This window comes from Sphaerodactylus townsendi, linkage group LG12, assembly GCF_021028975.2.
Source record: "Sphaerodactylus townsendi isolate TG3544 linkage group LG12, MPM_Stown_v2.3, whole genome shotgun sequence".
NCBI classification, from domain to species: Eukaryota; Metazoa; Chordata; class Lepidosauria; order Squamata; family Sphaerodactylidae; genus Sphaerodactylus; species Sphaerodactylus townsendi.
The window spans coordinates 16,488,473-16,506,473 of record NC_059436.1 but is presented as its reverse complement, the minus strand read 5'-3'; the positions used below and the strand labels follow the sequence as shown (position 1 = coordinate 16,506,473).

The window sequence follows — 18,001 nt, the reverse complement described above, 5'->3', positions numbered from 1 at the left end:
GAAAAACGGAATCCATTCCCCCAGCCCCTGGCAGCTGCCTCCCAGCCGCCAAGGGAAAAGAAATCCCCCCCCCCCCAAAAAAAAAACCTCCAACCCACTCCCTACAAAGAAATCCCCCCCCCCTTACCCATAGCCGAGCTTCTGCTGCTCCTCCGGCAATGACGACTGAATGAATGAAGCAGTAGCAGGCCAGGCCGTATGGTGTGCCTGCTACTGCTGAAAAAAAGTGGTAAAGCAATAACAGATGAAGAATCTTGGGCAAATGTGCCTGATAAGTGGGGCGCATTTTTAGAGGGATTGACAGGGGAAATTACAGTGTATCTTCAGGAGACCCTCCTGATGATACCCCCCCCCCAAGTTTTGTGTAGTTTGGTTTTAGGGGGGTCCAGAGTTATGGACCCTCATTTCCTTAGCTCCCATTGGAAACAATAAATGGGGGATAGGGTGACCCCCTTTTGGGGTCCATAACTCTGGACCCCCTAAGCCAAACTGGTATTAGACAGTAAAACTTGGGGTAATCATATAGAAAAGTCTCCCTGAAGATAATTCTTCCTGGAAATTTTCATGCTGATACCTTCTAGAAATGCTCCTCCTGCAGGCACCCCAAGAAATTCTGCTCTAAGATCTCTGTGTTTTGTATTGAATCTTTTCCAATCTCACAATACTAGAACCAGGGGCATTCCATTAAAAAATGCTGGGGGAAAGAATTAGGACTAATAAAAAGGAAACACTTCTCTTCATGCAACGTGTGATTGGTGTTTGGAATATGCTGCCACAGGAGGTGGTTATGGCCAACTAACATGGATAGCTCTTTTAAAAAAGGGCTTGACAGATTTTATGGGAGGAGAAGTCAACCTATGGCTACCAATCTTGGATCCTCCTTGATCTCAGATTGCAAATGCCTTAGCAGACCAGGGTGCTCAGGAGCAGCAGCAGCAGAAGGCCATTGCTTTCACATCCTGCATGTGAGCTCCCAAAGGCACCTGGTGGGCTATTGGCGAAGTAGCAGAATGCTGGACTAGATGGATCTCCGGTCTGATCCAGCAGGCTATTCTCTTATGGTTCTTATGGTTCTATGTTCTTAATTGCTGTCAATGGGGGACATTACTTGGGGTGCCCTGCAGGGGACAGCATTTTTTTAAAGGTATTGGCATTGAAAATTTCAGGGTGTCTTTAGGACATTGGCCTGATGCTTCCCCTCAGGTTTGGTGCAGTTTGTCTAGGGGGGCTCAAGTTATGGACCCTCAAAGGATAGCCCATATCTTATATTAGCTATTAGCCCCATTGGAAACAATGGGGGATGGGGTAAACTCTCTGGGGGGGCCATAACTTGGATCCCACTGAGCCACACTGCACCAAACATGGGGGTATGGATGAAGACAGTGTCCCAAAGACACCCTGAAAGTTTGGTGTCACTAGCTGAAAAAAAGTTTTTGTTTCACTGTTCCTGTACATGGAGGTTCAACAAAAAAATTACAGAAAACATTTTTTCAGCTAGTGATACTAGTCCCTCAGGGTGTCTCTCGGGACACAAGTCCTCATCATGCTCCCCTCTTATGGTGCATTTTGGTTCAGGGGGGTCCAAGTTATGGACCCCCAAACAGGTGGTCCATTATCACCCATAGTTTCCAATGATAGTCAATGGGTGATAATAGGACCACCTGTTTGGGGGTCCATAACTTGGACCCCACTGAGCCAAACTGCACCAAACTTGGGGGGCATGATCAAAACAGTGTCCCAAAGACACCCCTGAAAGTTTGGTGACGATTAATCTTTAAAAAAATGCGCCCCCTGCAGGCACCCCAGGAATTCCCCTACTGAAAGCAATTGAAAAAATTCAATGCAAACCACAGAATCTTTGGGCAAAATTCAAATGGGGTGCATGCAGGGGGCACATTTTAAAGTATTATTGGGGAAAATTTCAGGAGTCTTCTGACATACTGAAATTGGATCATGCACTCCAAGAGTTGGTGCAGCTTGGTTTAGGGGGGCCTGTTATAGACCCTCAGAGCAGCCCCTATATTCCATTGTTTCCAATGAGAGCCAATGGAATATAGGGGCTATCTTTGAGGGTCCATAACTTGAGCCCCCCTGAACCAAACTGCACCAAACTTGGGGTGCATGATCAGGACAGTATTCAGAAGATACCCTGAAAGCCAATACCTTTTAAAATGCACCCTCTGCAGGCCAAAATGGGGAAAAACAGCAAAAAAAATAAAAAGCACCCGAGAATCTCGGAAATTCGGGTGTATCCGAGCCTGGTAGGCTCGGATATGGGGGGATCCGACCCCATACATCTGAACTGGACCCGAATCCGAACCGGGGCCGAATTTTTTTCACATTTACCAACCCTATGAATCCTGAGTGGCAGGGGGGTTGATGGCCGTCGTGGTCTCTTCCAACTCTATGGTTTTATGATCTTGATCATCTGGAGATTACGTGTAATTCTGGGAAATCTGCAGTCATCACTCATAGGTTAGCATTCCTAGGTAGAACTCTGATACTGGGACACTTTTCCCAAGAGCCACTATTAAAAGAACTGTCTTCCCAGACTGCTATGTCCGATATTGCTCATATTCACTTCTTATACACACCATTATTAAGAATTCAGCCTCAATGCATGTGTAGTCCACTAAATTAAAAAAAAAGCTTTCCCATCTAAAGATGAACAACAAACATAATTTTTTCTCTCACACAGTTTCTAGGATGAAAGAAGGGGGTGTGGATCATGCATGGTATTGACAAAGCTTTTGAAGAAACAGAAAAGGACAAGCACCTGCAACAAGATGCAGAACAAACCACATTTGATATTTCCGAATGTGTAATTTACTCCTTATCGGATTTTGTGTGAAGTCCCATTTAATACAACTGTGTGCTCACTGTGAGGTTTTCGTCCCCAAGGGATGCTCCACTCAGTCCCAGGGAAAACAGTGCACTTCAGCAAAAGAAAATGACTCTCTCTGTGTGTGAGAGAAAGAGCACTTGGACCAGTGGTGGGATCCAACAATTTTAGTAACAGGTTCCCATGGTGGTGGGATTCAAACTGTGGCGTAGCGCCAATGGGGCTGGGCGGGGTACAATGGGGGCGTGGCCGGGCATTCCGGGGGTGGGGCATTCCTGGGTGGGGCTGTGGCAAGGATGCAGCCGCTGCGCCGGTCCTTGGGCGGGAAACGAATGCATGCAGGCGCAAGCTGCCACGCACGCCAGTGCACCTCCTGCTAGACTGCTTCAAGTTCTGCGCACTACTGCTGAGAGGAGGGGCGTAACTAAGGAAAAATCACGTGGCAAAATCACCAATTAGTAACCCCCTCTCGGCACACACAAATAATTTGTAACTTACTCTCAGGAGCCTGTGAGAACCTTCTGGATCCCACCTCTGACTTGAACATATGTACATTTAGGGGTTTTTTTATAAAAAGTTGGAAATTGGTAACCAACATGAAGCCAGTCGATATTGCGTTCGCTTACAGCCCTGGTGCTTTGCTTCTTGAGTGATGCTTTTGATTCACAATTGCACCATGGTTATGTTGAGAGATTGTGGCTTGTTTTTGACATAACTAAAAAAAAGCCCTGTTCATTTCAGCTGTGATTAACTGGTTCTGTTTACAATCTCAAAGCCATAGTAGAAATGAACAATAGTTAATAAACCAACTTCAATCTGTGATGTCAGATCCTGACCTGAAATACAACCACAAATATGGATACCTTTATTGGCATCCAAAAAAAAAAAGTCAAGATCTGGAGGAATTCCTAGAGCATCAACTGATAGTAACATACCACAACCATCCTCCAGGTCTTGCCCTAGAAATCTTTCAGAGGTTGGGGCAGAGGCCCTGACTACCTTACTCCAGAGATTTGCTTGAGGTGACTCATAAAGTAAAAATAACACAAAAACAAAATGATTTAAAAACCCAATCAAAGCAAGGAGCCTAAAAATTGCATAAACAATGTTTGGCAGCATAAAATAGTTTTCCTAATATAGTGGAAGCTCCGTAATCGTCACCTTTGGTTTTCGCTGGTTTCGGTTTTCGCCGGTTGCCCCCGGCAGTTTTTTTGCCTCTGTTTCTGCCGAGCACCTCTGATTCGGCTATGCTGTTTGCGTAAATTTACACTTTTTGCATAAATTTGCTATGCCATTTGCGTAAATTTGCTACGCTGTTTGCGCAGCGCAGATGCGATAATGCTAAAATGGCATAGCTTCGGTTTTCGTCGGTTTTGGTTTTCGCCGAGCGTCACTGGATGGATTACCAGTGAAAACCGAGGTTCCACTGTAGAGGGTTGGACTGGATGGCCCTTATGATCTCTTGCAACTCTATGATTCTATGGTCCCACCAGATTTCTAGCTTCAGGAGCTGTTAGCCTAATGGCAAACTAAGAACCAAAAAGTAATAAAAAATGAAATGCTTCTTTTAAAATCCTGGGTAAAAAGAACTGTTTTATCCGGGCAGCTCAAACACAACAGAATAGGTACCAGGTGAGCGACAGGGAATTCCACTATTGCAAAAACCACCATTGCAAAAGCCCTATCTCTGGTTGCCAAACATGCCACACTGTATCAGGGGCATAGAAGTCAGGACTTCAGAAGAGGCTGCTGGACTGGACAACAAGGAAGGAGGTAATCCTTCAAGTACTCCACCTCACATGTTGTTTAGGACCTTAAAGATAAGAATCAGCACTTTGTCCTACGCCTAAAAACAAATGGGCAGCCAATGCAGATCTTTGAATGCAGGGATGCTGTAATCTCTTGCCTCTGGACAAATATCTGTCGTCTTGCTAGACTTTCATTGCTTTCAATCTCTACCACAATGGGCTAATTCGTGTTGCTAGCCCTTAATTCCAGCTAAAGAAACAATACTGGAGGTAAATGGATAGAGGGTGATGTGATGTCCACCTTTGGCCAAAATGTACCAGGAAGTGACATCACAGCACTCTAAAAATTTTCCAAAACTGTACTTTTTTTACATAATGGAGATTGGGGAATTCCTTATTCGTGTGACATCATTTTTGGGTACATCTGGAAACAATGTTGCAACATAATTGTTCTCTTCTCCCCCCAGCTTGGCTCATGGTGATAAGAGGCCAGGTGGCAAACCTAGCCTTTTGGACTCACCAAAGTACTCACCACAGTCTTCAAGGGCAGTCCTACATAAGGCACATTTCAGTAATCCAAGCTGGGTATGATCAGAGCATTGATCACCATGTGTTGCTTGGTTTTTCTGTGGTTATACTTGGCATCAGCAATATTGAATAACCATAATTAATGAAGTAACACATAATGACTGGGGAAGTTCACCACACCTTTCAAAGTCTGACTGTGGTTAGAAGCAGCCTTTGGAAATGCATACTGTGTCTTACAGGTTTTTATTTAACCTTTTCCCTTCTCTCAAAGGGCTGCATTAGCCTACGCATGCAGGTGGAAAATTGAATAGGGTCATTTCTATCTGTACTGTCTAACATGATGACTCAGGAACCCCTTAAAGAGCCTGTGCAGGGCTGGATTTCCCTTACAAAGCACTGGGTGGCAAGAGACGACACTGGACTGTAATTGGAAACGTAGCCAGGTTTGAGATTAAAGTTGTTCCTTCAGCTGAAACATTTTGCACAAAGCCTTCCTTCAAGATTATTTGCATAATGCTCCTTGGTGCTGGGAGGGGAGAGGGAGAGAGAGGAGGACTTGGGAATCCCATAATGCAAATAACTCTCACGCTTTTATAATCAAATGCCCTCACCCGATCTAAAAGATGAGTGCCAAGAAGAAATTTACCACATGTTTTACCCGGCTCTGCCACGTCTCCTTTGCAGACGGAATTGCTAACAATATTCCGACCTGGTGGAGCACAACGTTGAGACATATAGAAGCAAGACCTGCAGCCACATTCTGCAATTTAATCTTGTTTTTATTACGGTGATAGAGGTGCGAAGCGCATTAGCAAGCTCTTCCCCCTCCCTGCCCACCCTCGGCTAACCTTTCCCGAGTCCCATTCCAGATTCCGGAGTCTATCGAGAATTGGTTTTTTAGGGGTTTTGTTCTGCTGGTTTGTGAAGGTGACCAGCTCCCAAGCTTGTATGGAGGATGAAGAGGCTATAAACTGAAGGAACAGAGGCAGTGATATTGCCAAAAAAGAAAAAAAAAAGCCGAGCGCCCGCCTTTCCCTCTGCAATCAGTTGAGAGGAAGTGGGTGGGTGAATGAATAAGCTGCAGTTTTTAAAGTCCTAGGTGGAAAGAATGGCTTCGTTTCAAACTTCCTCTGGGCCCTGGCATCGGCCAAAGGTTGCTAACCTCCAGGTGGAGCCTAGAGATCTGGAATTACAACTGATCTCCCGACTATAGAGATCACTTTCCCTGGAGAAAAAGGCTGCTTTGGAGGGTAAGCTCTATGGCATTATACCCCACTGAGGCCCTCCCCTCCCCAAACCCTGATATTCCAAGGCTGCCCTCACCATGGGCCTTTCCCCACTTACCTTAAGCCCCGCGCTACTCTCCTCAAGTAGCGCAGGGTCCCCTCTCGCACTCCCTACTCATTACAGGGGCGGTAACAGCGCAGCTGGGTTCCCCACCGCTGTCAGCTTGTCAGTGCCTCCCTCGAAGCGTGCATGCACTCCTGGCGCTTGGAGAAAAATCGGCGCCTTTGATGACCCCATGCAGAGCTGTGTCGTGGGGATGCCCGGGCGATTTGGACAGCTGCCGCTACGGCTGAGAGCAGCGCACGGCATAGGGGGGATCCTGGTGAGTGGGGAAACGCCCTAAATCTCCAGATATCTCCCAGCCCAGAGTCCCTACCTTGTTCTTCCCATTGATCCCAAGGAGGCACAGCACCATACATATTTAGATATTTATACTCTGATTTTCCCCCAAAGGAGTCCCAAAGGAACTTACAACATTTTTCTACCCCACCTCCATTTTTATCCTTGCAACAACCTCTACTACTACTATTGCTACCCAGCCAGTGTGGGGCATTGGTAAAGAGAGGGTGGATTCTAATCTAGAGGGCTGAGTTTGATTTCCCACTCTTCCGCATGAATGGCAGACTCTAATCTGATGAGCATAGTGGGGCCATTTTGGTTTGCTTTCAGACAAGGAGCAACTCTGCAACAGCATATTCTCCTTCTTCAAAAAAAATGACAAAGTAAATTGTACCTTTGTAGGTCATTTCTCGTATATTTGCTGGGTTGAATTATCCAAGAGCATATACAGGAGCGGTTTTACATCTAAATGAAAATATTAAGAGCTCTTTACCCTAGCGTGGAGACCTCCAATATTGCAAATTGTTGTTTAACTCTCTCACATACTGGGTCCTAATTGGTTCTTTGAACCCAATTGCAATTGCAAACATGTCCCAGTTGGAGAAATCTGCCGGCACTAATTCAAACATGGTGAGCTCTGATATGGCATTTAATGTGCGGATGAGATCAATTTTGCCTTTTCCCAGTTAGATCAGGAGTTAAATGTAACCCTGGCTGGGGTTGATTAGGCAGCAAGAATGAAACCAACGGAATTTAGATGTAACAAGGATGAGGTCAGACTTTGTGTACCCGGAGCTTCTCTGCAGACTTGGAAATGGGGTGTTCAAATATTTCTTTGGTTTTGTCTCACTGACATCATTCAGAAACATCCTACCTAAATCAGGAGGGCAGAGGCTGGCCCCTGTCGAGCAGGTGGGGCAGAGGAAGAGGGAGCCAACCGTTTTTTTTCTAAACTAAACCTCAGCATTCAGGTTAAATTGCCAGGTTGGTACTTTGCGATAATTAAGTGGGGTTTGGGTTGTAATTTGGGCACTCGGTCTCAAAAAGGTTCGCCATCACTGACCTAGGACCTCTTCCTTTGTGCTATATGATGGCATTTCCAGGTTATGCTGGAAGTGACATCTTTGCACCTCTCCCCATTGGAGGTCCCCACCTCTTCCATCTCCCATAGTTGCCAGGTCATACTTGGGAAACCTAGATATTTCACAAAAATGTGTTCCTTTCTGTGCTTGAAGAATACTCTCACCCAGTCCATTAGATGGCACGAGCTCACTCAGTCCATGGTATCATACCCAATCCTTGGACCCCCAAAGCTCTTAATTTAAGTAGTGAATATTCATTCAGCCTCATGTGGTGAAAAGCTATTATTTGCCACAGCACACTATTTCCAATAGTTTGACCCACTGTAACAAAATCTCAGCTTTCTTAGAGTTAGAAATAGTAGGGTGTATGGAACTCTTTTACTATACCTTAGATAAGAGTGGATCACAGACCCCATCAGCCCCTAGAATTGGCCATGCTGGCAGGGGCTGATGGGAATTGTAGTCCATAACATCTGGAGTGCCAAAGGTTTGCCACCACGGGGCTAGGCAGTCAGTGGTAGACAAAAGGAAACGGATTTGCTGAATTCCTGCATGGCAGCTTGGCCTTGTCAGTAAGAATCGGTCTTCCACGTGTCTTGACATCTCCACAGTGGCACCACTGGCTGAAGCCCTCGTGACAAGAAGGCTCAAAGTATTCCTCCTCGCGGTCTTGATGTTTCAAACCTTCCATCAAACAGGCGGTTCTTTTATTATTATTGCAGTTCCCTGCATTAAACAACTGAATGGGAAGGCTTCCTTTCAGCACTTCCATCACGTATGATTGGCAGGTAAAAGAGGACTTAACGTCGGCGACCAGTTTTCAATAAGAGATGACAGGCCCAAGCAGAAAGAGCAAAGGAGGTGACTGCCTGTGCAGCATGTAACCACAGCATTGTCTGAGAAATGCAGGCTGGAATATGGCAGCCGATTTCGAGCTACACTGTGTTCACTGCAGCTTCCCCCAAAGCAGAGAAGCATAAACGTAGTCGTATCCTGACAAGAATTTCAACTGTCATTGCCAAGGTATTGAAAGTAGCAAAACACATGCAGAACATTTTAATGAGACTCTGAATGGAATATATATGAGTACAGTTCAGACAGGAAGGCTATGCTCCTGATGATAAAACCTAGAAACAGGAGACTTTCCCCTCTTTTCTTCTTTTCTTTTTTGGGGGGAAAATTTATTTATGTAAAACATTTCTATGCTTCCTTTTCACCCAAATAGGGTCCCCAAGGCGGCATGCATCAAATATTAAAGCACTTCAACGTTGAAAAACATGCAAATTAAAGTTTATGTACAGTGATCCAATAGAAACAATATAATGGATCAATCAAACAATTTAATAACAGTTCAGTATTAATTCAATAGATTCGTGGATTTGTTTGTTTGCAACACAGTGTTCCTAAATTCCAGATGAACCTGGGGAATGTCTGCCATTGCAAAGACTCTTGAAGAACACATGCAGAACATTTTAATGAGATTCTAAATGGAATATATGAGTATAGTTCAGACCGGAAGGCTATGCTCATGATGATAAAACCTAGAAACGGGAGACTTTCCCCTCTTTATTCTTTTTTGAAAACTTATTTATGTAAAATATTTCTAGGCTTCCTTTTCACCCCAATAGCGTCCCCCAGGCAGCAGGCATCAAACATTAAAACATTGCAATGTTTTTTAAAATCCTATGCAATGATTCAATAGAAACAATGTAATAATTCAATGAAACAATGATACAATAACAATTCAATAATAACACAATAGATCTGTGGGTTTATTTTTTTGTGTTGTGCTTTTCCAGAATCCCAGATTTATTTATGGGATATCTAAAAATTAATCCGTGAGTAGGAGAAAGCATGGTGTCCAAGTCTTTCAACACCCCCCTCCTACCCCTCTTTGGTATTAGTGTGAATGTGTGCATTGAGCATCGTTTGTTGATTAAGGTGTTAGACTAGGGGACTTTCCCCACTTACCCTTTTCCGAGGGCGGCAGGCTTCCCAGCGCGCCACGCATCCCTGGAAGGCTGCCCTGGCGTACTCCCCTAATGCACTTCAGCATGAAAGCGGGTCATCAAAAGGTGCCTTTTGAAAGAGCGCCAGGAGTGCCTCACGCTGAGGGGCGCGACAGCAGCAGCAGCGTCGGGCGCTGCGCTGTCGCCGCCCCTCTCAGTGGGGAGTGCAGAGGGACCCCGCGCTACTCTCCTCGAGTAGCGCGGGGCTTAAGGTAAGTGGGGAAAGGGCCCAGGATTGTGGGAACCCAGGTACAAATCTCCACTCAGACCATGAAAGCTCGCTGGGTGACCTTTGGTCCCTCATACCCTCAGCCCTGACCCGTATTTGGATGGGGGCCCTCCAAGGAATACCAGGGGTGTGATGTGGAGGCAGGCAATGGCAAGCCATCTCTTGCCTTGAAAACTCCACTAGGGGTCACCCCAAGTCACCCTGGACCTGAATGAGAAAAAAAGATTCACAGGACATGGGGAGCCCCTTCAGTTGTTGTATCGGCAGGATTTCATTGATTGTTTCTGAGTGGTGTTTTAGTGGTGCCCACGGAGGTTGGACTGGGAAGGAAATGCAAAACCTGTCTCTTTTCCAGGTGCTAGGATCCCCAGGGACAGGTTTAGAGTAGGGATGATTCCAGATAACTCATCCCAGATGTTTCCGCTCCCAGATCTCTCATGTGAATCAAATCCATGGTTCTTTATTCTCACGTTGATTTCTGCTTGCCTTGCACCACATTTCCCTCCTAAAAAGATATCTGTTTTTCAGTGATGTTTGTGTGCCAGTAAATAGACCCGATACATTTTATACATCCATTTTATAGACTGCTACCATGTAAACGCCACATAAATTGTGTACAAACCCCAGAATATGTGCTTGTGCAATACAAGCAAAATCAACAAGACCAATAGAAAAAACAGGGGACCATAAATATTGGCAAGGAAGGAAGGAAGGAAGGAAGGAAGGAAGGAAGGAAGGAAGGAAGGAAGGAAGGAAGGAAGGAAGGAAGGAAGGAAGGAAGGAAGGAAGGAAGGAAGGAAGGAAGGAAGGAAGGAAGGAAGGAAGGAAGGAAGGAAGGAAGGAAGGAAGGAAGGAAGGGAAGGAAGGAAGGAAGGAAGGAAGGAAGGAAGGAAGGAAGGAAGGAAGGAAGGAAGGAAGGAAGGAAGGAAGGAAGGAAGGAAGGAAGGAAAATAGGGCCTAATTTAATCATCATCTCAGTGGCTGCCATCCATTCTTATAGGGACACTCTGCAGGTCATCTTTACAAAGTAGTAAAACTTGATCTTCACTTTGGCATCAGGTGGGCATCTGGCTAGAACTTGTGGAGAGCAGCAATGTGTCTCTGTGCACTTTCTCACAGCACACAGAGATCCGCTGCATCCTTCCACCTTGTAGGGATTCCGATAAAGCATGACCCTCCATACAGCCCATCTGTCACAATGACGGGCGTATCATTCATCCCAGTTCTTTTGCCTTTTCAAAGATTTATCCTTAAATCCTTGGCTCTATGCACAGTTCCCTGCCCGGAGGCTGCAAACACTTCTGCTGCGCCTTCCTAAACCCCCATTGTTAATAATATTATAAAAAGCAGAACACGTCTGTTTTCCCCCGTCTACCCTGAACCAAGTTTGTTTAGCCCTAAAGCTACTGCAAATACTGATGGGGAGAATGAACTGAACAATTTCCTGACTGTTCAGTTCATTCCCCCTCTCTCGCAGCTGCCTCCCACTGCAAAATGCAGGTATTCTTTCATCTGTGTGGTCCCCAGTGGGAACCGCATGCAAGGATTCATAATTGGGAATAATTCGTCAAGTGATAACCTTGTATGAGGCACGAAGGGAGACGTCAGTGCAGCAAAAGTACGCAGGGGTTATATTGGAAGGGCACAAAAAGTGATGGATATGTGGAAAGAGTCTGTTTAAGTCAGGTCACCAAGTTGGGTGACCAACATCCTGGTGGATCTACCATGTTGCAATACTGGGAGGGTAGTGCAACGAAAGCCAGACTAGAGCTATTTGCACCAATACAGGCTGGCAGTCACAAGACTGGATATCTTTTAAAAACTTAGAAAATTTTACTATTATATATTTTAATGCTATATACAAAGAAAATCTCTGAAGTTTCAACATGCTGGATATTATCTGTTTCAAACCTGAGAATCTGTAGCACACCATAAAGCTTCTGCGTCAGGTGTAGGCTGCTGTATATAGTATTGCTATGGCAAAGTGTCTTTGTGGAGAATGGGAGACAAGTCCCACATGTTTCCATATGGTATTGATGCTGCTTAAGTGTCAGCAGAGATTGAGAGACAAGTCCCCATGTTCCTGTATACTGTATTGATAGTATTGAAGTGTCAAAGTGGAAACTGAAGAATAAGTCCCACACAACTGTACACTGTGTTGAAATTTTGGAGAGTTGCTTTGTATATTGTAGTAAAGTTTATAATAGTAAAGTCTAGGCCACTGTGGAACTCCCCTATTGGATGCCGGCATGGAGGGGTGAGTTGGCCTGGACATTCTCAGAGGTGAAGCTGCAACCCAGATCCTAGACATACGCTGCGTAAATCTGTTAAGTCCTATGGAGGGCTTCCTGGTGGTGTTTTCTCTCTCCCAGAAAGCCCTCTAGAGATGGAGGGGCAGCACTATCCCTGGCCGAGCACTATCCCTGGCCGCTGGGGGCTCTAGATTAAGCTACCTGTCTTCTTCTGATCTCGCAATGTTATTTTTTGAGAATACTGATACTCAACAAAGCATGGATGTAAAAGCAGATGCTCTTGAGTATCATGAGAAATAGCTACTTAACAGTTCTCTCTTTTGGTAGTGTTGCCAGCCTCCGGCGGGGCTGGAGATCTCCTGGAATTATAACTGATCTATAGACTGCAGAGATCAGTTCCCCTGGAGACAATGGCTGCTGTAGAGGGTGGAGTCAGTGGCATTGTGCCCCATTGAGTCCCCTCCCCTTCCCAAACCCCTCCCTCCACAGTCTCCACCCCCAAATCACCAGCTATTTTCCAAGCAGCATTTGACAACCCTACTGATTCTCCATTTTTTTCCTTCCATCCCTTTGGTGCTGTATTTGCATTCCCTGCTCCACCTCCCCTCCCAGTTTCAGTGTCAAGAACTCTTCATGACAAGATCTACAAGAGCTTCTGGAGCGAATGCAGCCCAAAGGACAAGTGTGTGGGATAAAGTCTCTCAGCAGTAATTGGCTTTTATGCCCGTTCCTTGATTTGGTGCACCTAGGTAGATGCCATTTCTGTTATCTTTCTGCCCCAGTTTCTTTCCCTTATACTTTTAAAAATGTGGATAAGGCAAGCTCCATCCCTCCTCTGTTATCTGTTCCTCACACTCCTGGGCCCCCTGGACATAATGGCTGTTTTGGAGGGTGGCCCCAAATGGCATTATACCCCCCAAAGACTGCTCCCCTCACCAAACCCCATTCACCCTAGGCTCCGCTCTCCATAACCCCTGGAATTTCCCAATCAGTTGGCAATACTGCTTTGGATTTTGCCTAAAACGAAATAAAAAAACAAATGCAGCAATTATTCTTGAAGAATTGAGAGATTCCAAAAATTGGAAGACCAATGATTTTTCATGGTGGTCTTCATCACCTTTGTGTGGTGGGGATCCTGTGGCTTTAACAACGAGGACTAGACACTTAAAGACTATGATTCCTCCAGCTGCTGCCATTCGCACGGACGGTAAAGAATGCCCCAGGGATGCTAAAAACAGCGTCCCTGGGGAGGGGTTCACATGGTCGCCACTGCTGTATCGCAGTAGCGCCGGCCTCGCAACCCTCGAGCGGCATGAAAATGCTGTTTTCGAACCTCACTCCCTGAGCGAGGTTTTTCGAAAGCAGCGGCTTCCAAGGCATCATTTCCCCCCCTTCCCCAAACGCCTTACTGTCCCCTCCAGCCTTCTGGCACATCACACAGGCCAGGTGACATGCCCCCCTGCCCTGTGACTCCAGAGCTGTCATGCAGGGCAGGGGGGTGTCCCCTGGCCTGTGCGACATGCCGGAAGGCCGGAGGGGACGGTAAGGCATTTGGGGGATGGCGCAGCCTCTGTGCAGGCTGCGCTGTCTTCCCCATGCTCTGGCTCAGGGACCGTCTGCGCTAACGGTCCCTGGCTGGGCTAGTGTCGGCGTTGCTTATGCCGACGCACTCTGCAAAACGTCGCACACGGAAACAGCCTCTGTTTAACAAGATGCCTTTTAACCTGTACAACCAGTCAGAGGCCTTGCTGGGAACAAGCCCTACTTATAAAAAAACACTTAGGAACATCAGCAAAAGTGTCACAAGGCGCCATGGTGCCCACAGGAACTACCTTCAGAACCCATGCAGTTGGAAGCTCAGAGGGAATTCTGATTCACATGAAACCTTCTTCGAGGTTTTGCAAGCGAGGCCAACTTGCCTCCCATCCCATCTTGGCTGCATTTTTGGCATGAAGTCTAGGGAGTGTTTCAAAGAGTTTAGTGTTGTATTTCTTTTTAAAGAGCGGCAAAGTCGAGGCAGCCTTCCTCTTATACTCCCTTTCTCGCTTGGCAGCTCCTATTTGCATGTTATTTATTTCATTTCAGAGTTGATAGGCGTTAAATTAATTGTGTCATTTGCAAATCCTTCACTCCCTCTTTAATTTATTCACCTTTCTTTTACCAGAGACCAAATCACTCTTCCTTTGCAATCTCCGCCTTCTGCTTCCTTTGCACCTGCCTTCTGTTTCCCCCTTTATGTGACCCTTTTAATAAATAATACTAATGTCCATGATACTCACTATTCATATAGTACTTTGGCTAAGTACTGAAAAAGCGACCCCATTCTAAGAAGAGCACATGGCACACAGTGGAATTCCTGCCAGTTTATGCCCATTTTGCATTTGTCCCACAACAAAGGGCTTTTGCAGTAAAAAGAGAAAAAAAATTCAACTAAATAGTTTGCTTCCTGTAGACTAATATCCATTCTATCCTGCCAGGTCTGTTTTTAATAAATTTGCTGTCAAGTTTAAACTACCACTGCAGTTGATAAATGTTTCTATTTCTTTTGTGCCCCTGCCTGCTCAGAAATGATCACAATGCCCCTGCAAGGCAGACCATCTTTCTCTTACCCTTTCTCCATAGAGCTCAGGATGTCATGTGTGGTTCTCTCTGCCTCTTTTTAACCTTACATTCTGAGATAGCGGTTGTGGGTTTTCCCAGCTTCATGGGTGTGACCTGGTAGCTTTTGCTCCTAATGTTTCACCCGTATCTATGGAAAGAAACATATATCACCATGGCATGCCCGCATGGTGTAATGGTTAGGAGTGTGGTGTAGTGGTTTAGAGCAGTGGACTCTAATCTGGAGAACCAGGTTTGATTCCCCATATGGATTCCTCCATATGAGGGGCAGACTCTTACCTGGAGAACCAGGTTCGATTCCCCACTCCTCCACATGAGTGAAAGTGTCTTATTTGATGAATTGGATTTGTTTTCTTGGTCTTCACATGAAGCTGGGTGACCTTGAGCTGGTCACAGTTCTATCAAAACTCTCTCAACCCCACTTACCTCAAAAGGTGAATGTTGTGGGGAGAGGAAAGGAATGATTTTGTAAGCTACTTTGAGACTCCTTACAGGAGAGAAAGGCAGGGTATAAATCCAAACTCTTCTTCTCTGAAGATGTCAACCATAGATGTGTGTGAAACGTTAGGAGAAAAAAGCTATCAGACCAGGGCCACACAGCCCGGAAAACCCACAACAGCCCAATGATTCAGGCTGTGAAAACCTTCAATGATACATTCTGAGATAGGTTGATCTGGGATCCTAATTACATTGTACATGGTTGTTGTGTATATCCTGCCTCCATGTCCACCCAAAATCCTGTTCACTAGATATGCGCTGGGAGTTATATACTCAGAATTTAATTTCCAGGCATGTGGGGCTTCCAATTCACATTGGGACTCTGGGAAGAAGTTAAAAGGGGCTATTGTCACACACTGTTGTCACTAGCTGATCTGGCAACAGGAAGCCACCATATTACCAACAGGAGAAACTTAGGTGTAGCCCATATGATTACATGTGAATTCCCCAAACAGGGCTAATATTTATTTATTTACTTGGTGCTGAAAAATACCATCAAGTGACAGCTGACTTATGGTGACCCTGTACACTTTTCAAGAGATGAACAGATGTGGTTTGCCATTGGCTGCCTCTGTGTAGCAACCCTGGACTTCCTTGGTGGTCTCCCTTTCAATGACTAACCATGGTCAACCCTACAAAGCTGCCCAGATCTGTTATCAGGCTAGCTTGAGTCATCAAAGTAAAGGCAAGAGCTGAACAGAGGTGGCTGCCATTGTCTGTCTCTGTATAGTGACCCTGTGGTCTTCCTTTGTGATCTACCATTCGAGTTCTAACCAGGACCAACCTGTTTAGCTTTTGAGATCTGACGAGATCAGGCCATCCTGGGCTATCCTGGTCAGGCCATTTATTACTTACTTCATCTATACCCAATGGAAATCCAAAGCATCTCACAACATCCTCCTCTCCTCTGTTTTATCTTCACAACAACCCCCTGAGGTAGCTCAGGCCGACAATGTGTGACAGGTGACCCAGCAAGATTCCATGGCAGAGTAATAATTTGAACCTGTGCTCCCAGATTTGTGTCTGATTCTCTAACCACTGCATCATGGCAGATCTCCCCAGGACATTTCATGTCAGGAAAACGGTGCAGTGGAAGCATCTTAAATTCTGAACATGGTCAACTCCCAGCACATGTCTGGACAATGGAATCCATGACAGACGTGCGGGGGACATCAGGATAATTTGGTCAGAACCTGAAAGGAAGTGACTGGCCCAAGGTCATCCAGTAATCTTCAAGGTGGGCTAGGAATTGGAATTTGAGTTTCCCTGTTCCTAATCCAGGACCATGGCCAGCGACCACTGCATCAAAATGAAAGGTGTGTATATGAGCTCAGCAAAGCAACAATCTTGCTTTTGGTCCAAGCTGTTTTAATGAAAGTGAAGAGGGCTATCTCAATGCATCCCCTTGCCCATGCCCACCTCTGTCCAGAAATGCCCACTGCTTGCAATTCCTCTCATCCTTGTTCCAAAGGCCCCAGATCCTTTCTTCTCCATGGCTGCATGTGGTCTGTTCATCAAACTAGGGGAGTGAAAGGGACTGAGGACAGCTGGTAGTAAGGAAAGGATTTTTTAGAAGAAAAAGAATTGGATTTATATCCCCCCTTTCTCTCCTGCAAGGAGGCTCAAAGGGGCTTACAAACTCCTTTCCCTTCCCCCTCACAACAAACACTCTGTGAGGTGTTTGGGGCTGAGAGAGCTCCAAATAACTGTGACTAGCCCAAGGTCACCCAGCTGGTATGTGTTGGAGTGCACAAGCTAATGTGGTTCACCAGATAAGCCTCTACAAGTCAAGTGGCAGAGCGGGGAATCAAACCCAGTTCTCCAGATTAGAGTGCACCTGCTCTTAATCACTATACCATGCTGGCTCTCTTTATAGTGCTTGTGAAATGAATGAAAGGAGATGGTAATGGCAATGTTTTTTATTTCAATTAGATTTTAATTCTCTTTCTTCTCCCATCTATTGGATCGGTTGGTAAATAATTGAAAGGCATCATGCTTTGCATGTGGCAGGATTGAGGAACAGTACCTTGTGATCTTGGTGGGGCAGGGAGTAGGATCGAGCAGGCTGTAGGGACAATTCTTCAGCCCCCTCATTGGCAGATTGGGTAGGGAAAGTTTCTGGCAAGTTGCTCACCATTCCCTCGCTGTAATTTTACAGTAAATTAATGCCAAGCCGGCATTCACATGGATTTAATTAGCAGGCAACACAAACTTTTATAAACGCTTTGCAATGGCAATTTAAACCTGATTGCAAAGTTATTAAAGAAAGATGTGGCAGGCTGGTTCTATTAGTCTACAGGGAGTAAACCGTGTATTTTTCCCTCCTTCAAAATCCCTGTGCTTGGGGGATCAATCCAGACTTGGAGTAAATGGTTGAAAATCCTTTGGTTTGCAATCAAGTTGAGCCATTGTGAGAAAGTACCTGAATTGGTTCCACTCTTTTATTGTCCTCCTTTAAAACTCCACTCATAATGTGCTGTAGTTTAACCATTTGGCTAACACTGAGAACAGGATGAGTTTTAATATCTCCCTTTTTCTCCTCCATTTGTAAGGGGATTCATTCAGTGG

At 45.5% G+C, this 18,001-nt stretch overlaps 1 protein-coding gene and 1 long non-coding RNA gene across 5 annotated transcripts in view; one reads left to right on the top strand and one right to left on the bottom strand.

The window, feature by feature from the left end:
* LOC125442059 overlaps nucleotides 1-160 on the bottom strand; it is a 43,940-nt gene extending 43,780 nt beyond the window's left edge. For both annotated transcript variants that reach the window (XR_007245933.1, XR_007245932.1), the window contains exon 1: nucleotides 128-160. This is a non-coding gene — a long non-coding RNA (uncharacterized LOC125442059). The remainder of the gene's footprint in view (nucleotides 1-127) is intronic.
* Nucleotides 1-18,001, top strand: part of OPCML (opioid binding protein/cell adhesion molecule like) — a 430,273-nt gene that overhangs the window by 81,681 nt on the left and 330,591 nt on the right. The window lies entirely within an intron of this gene.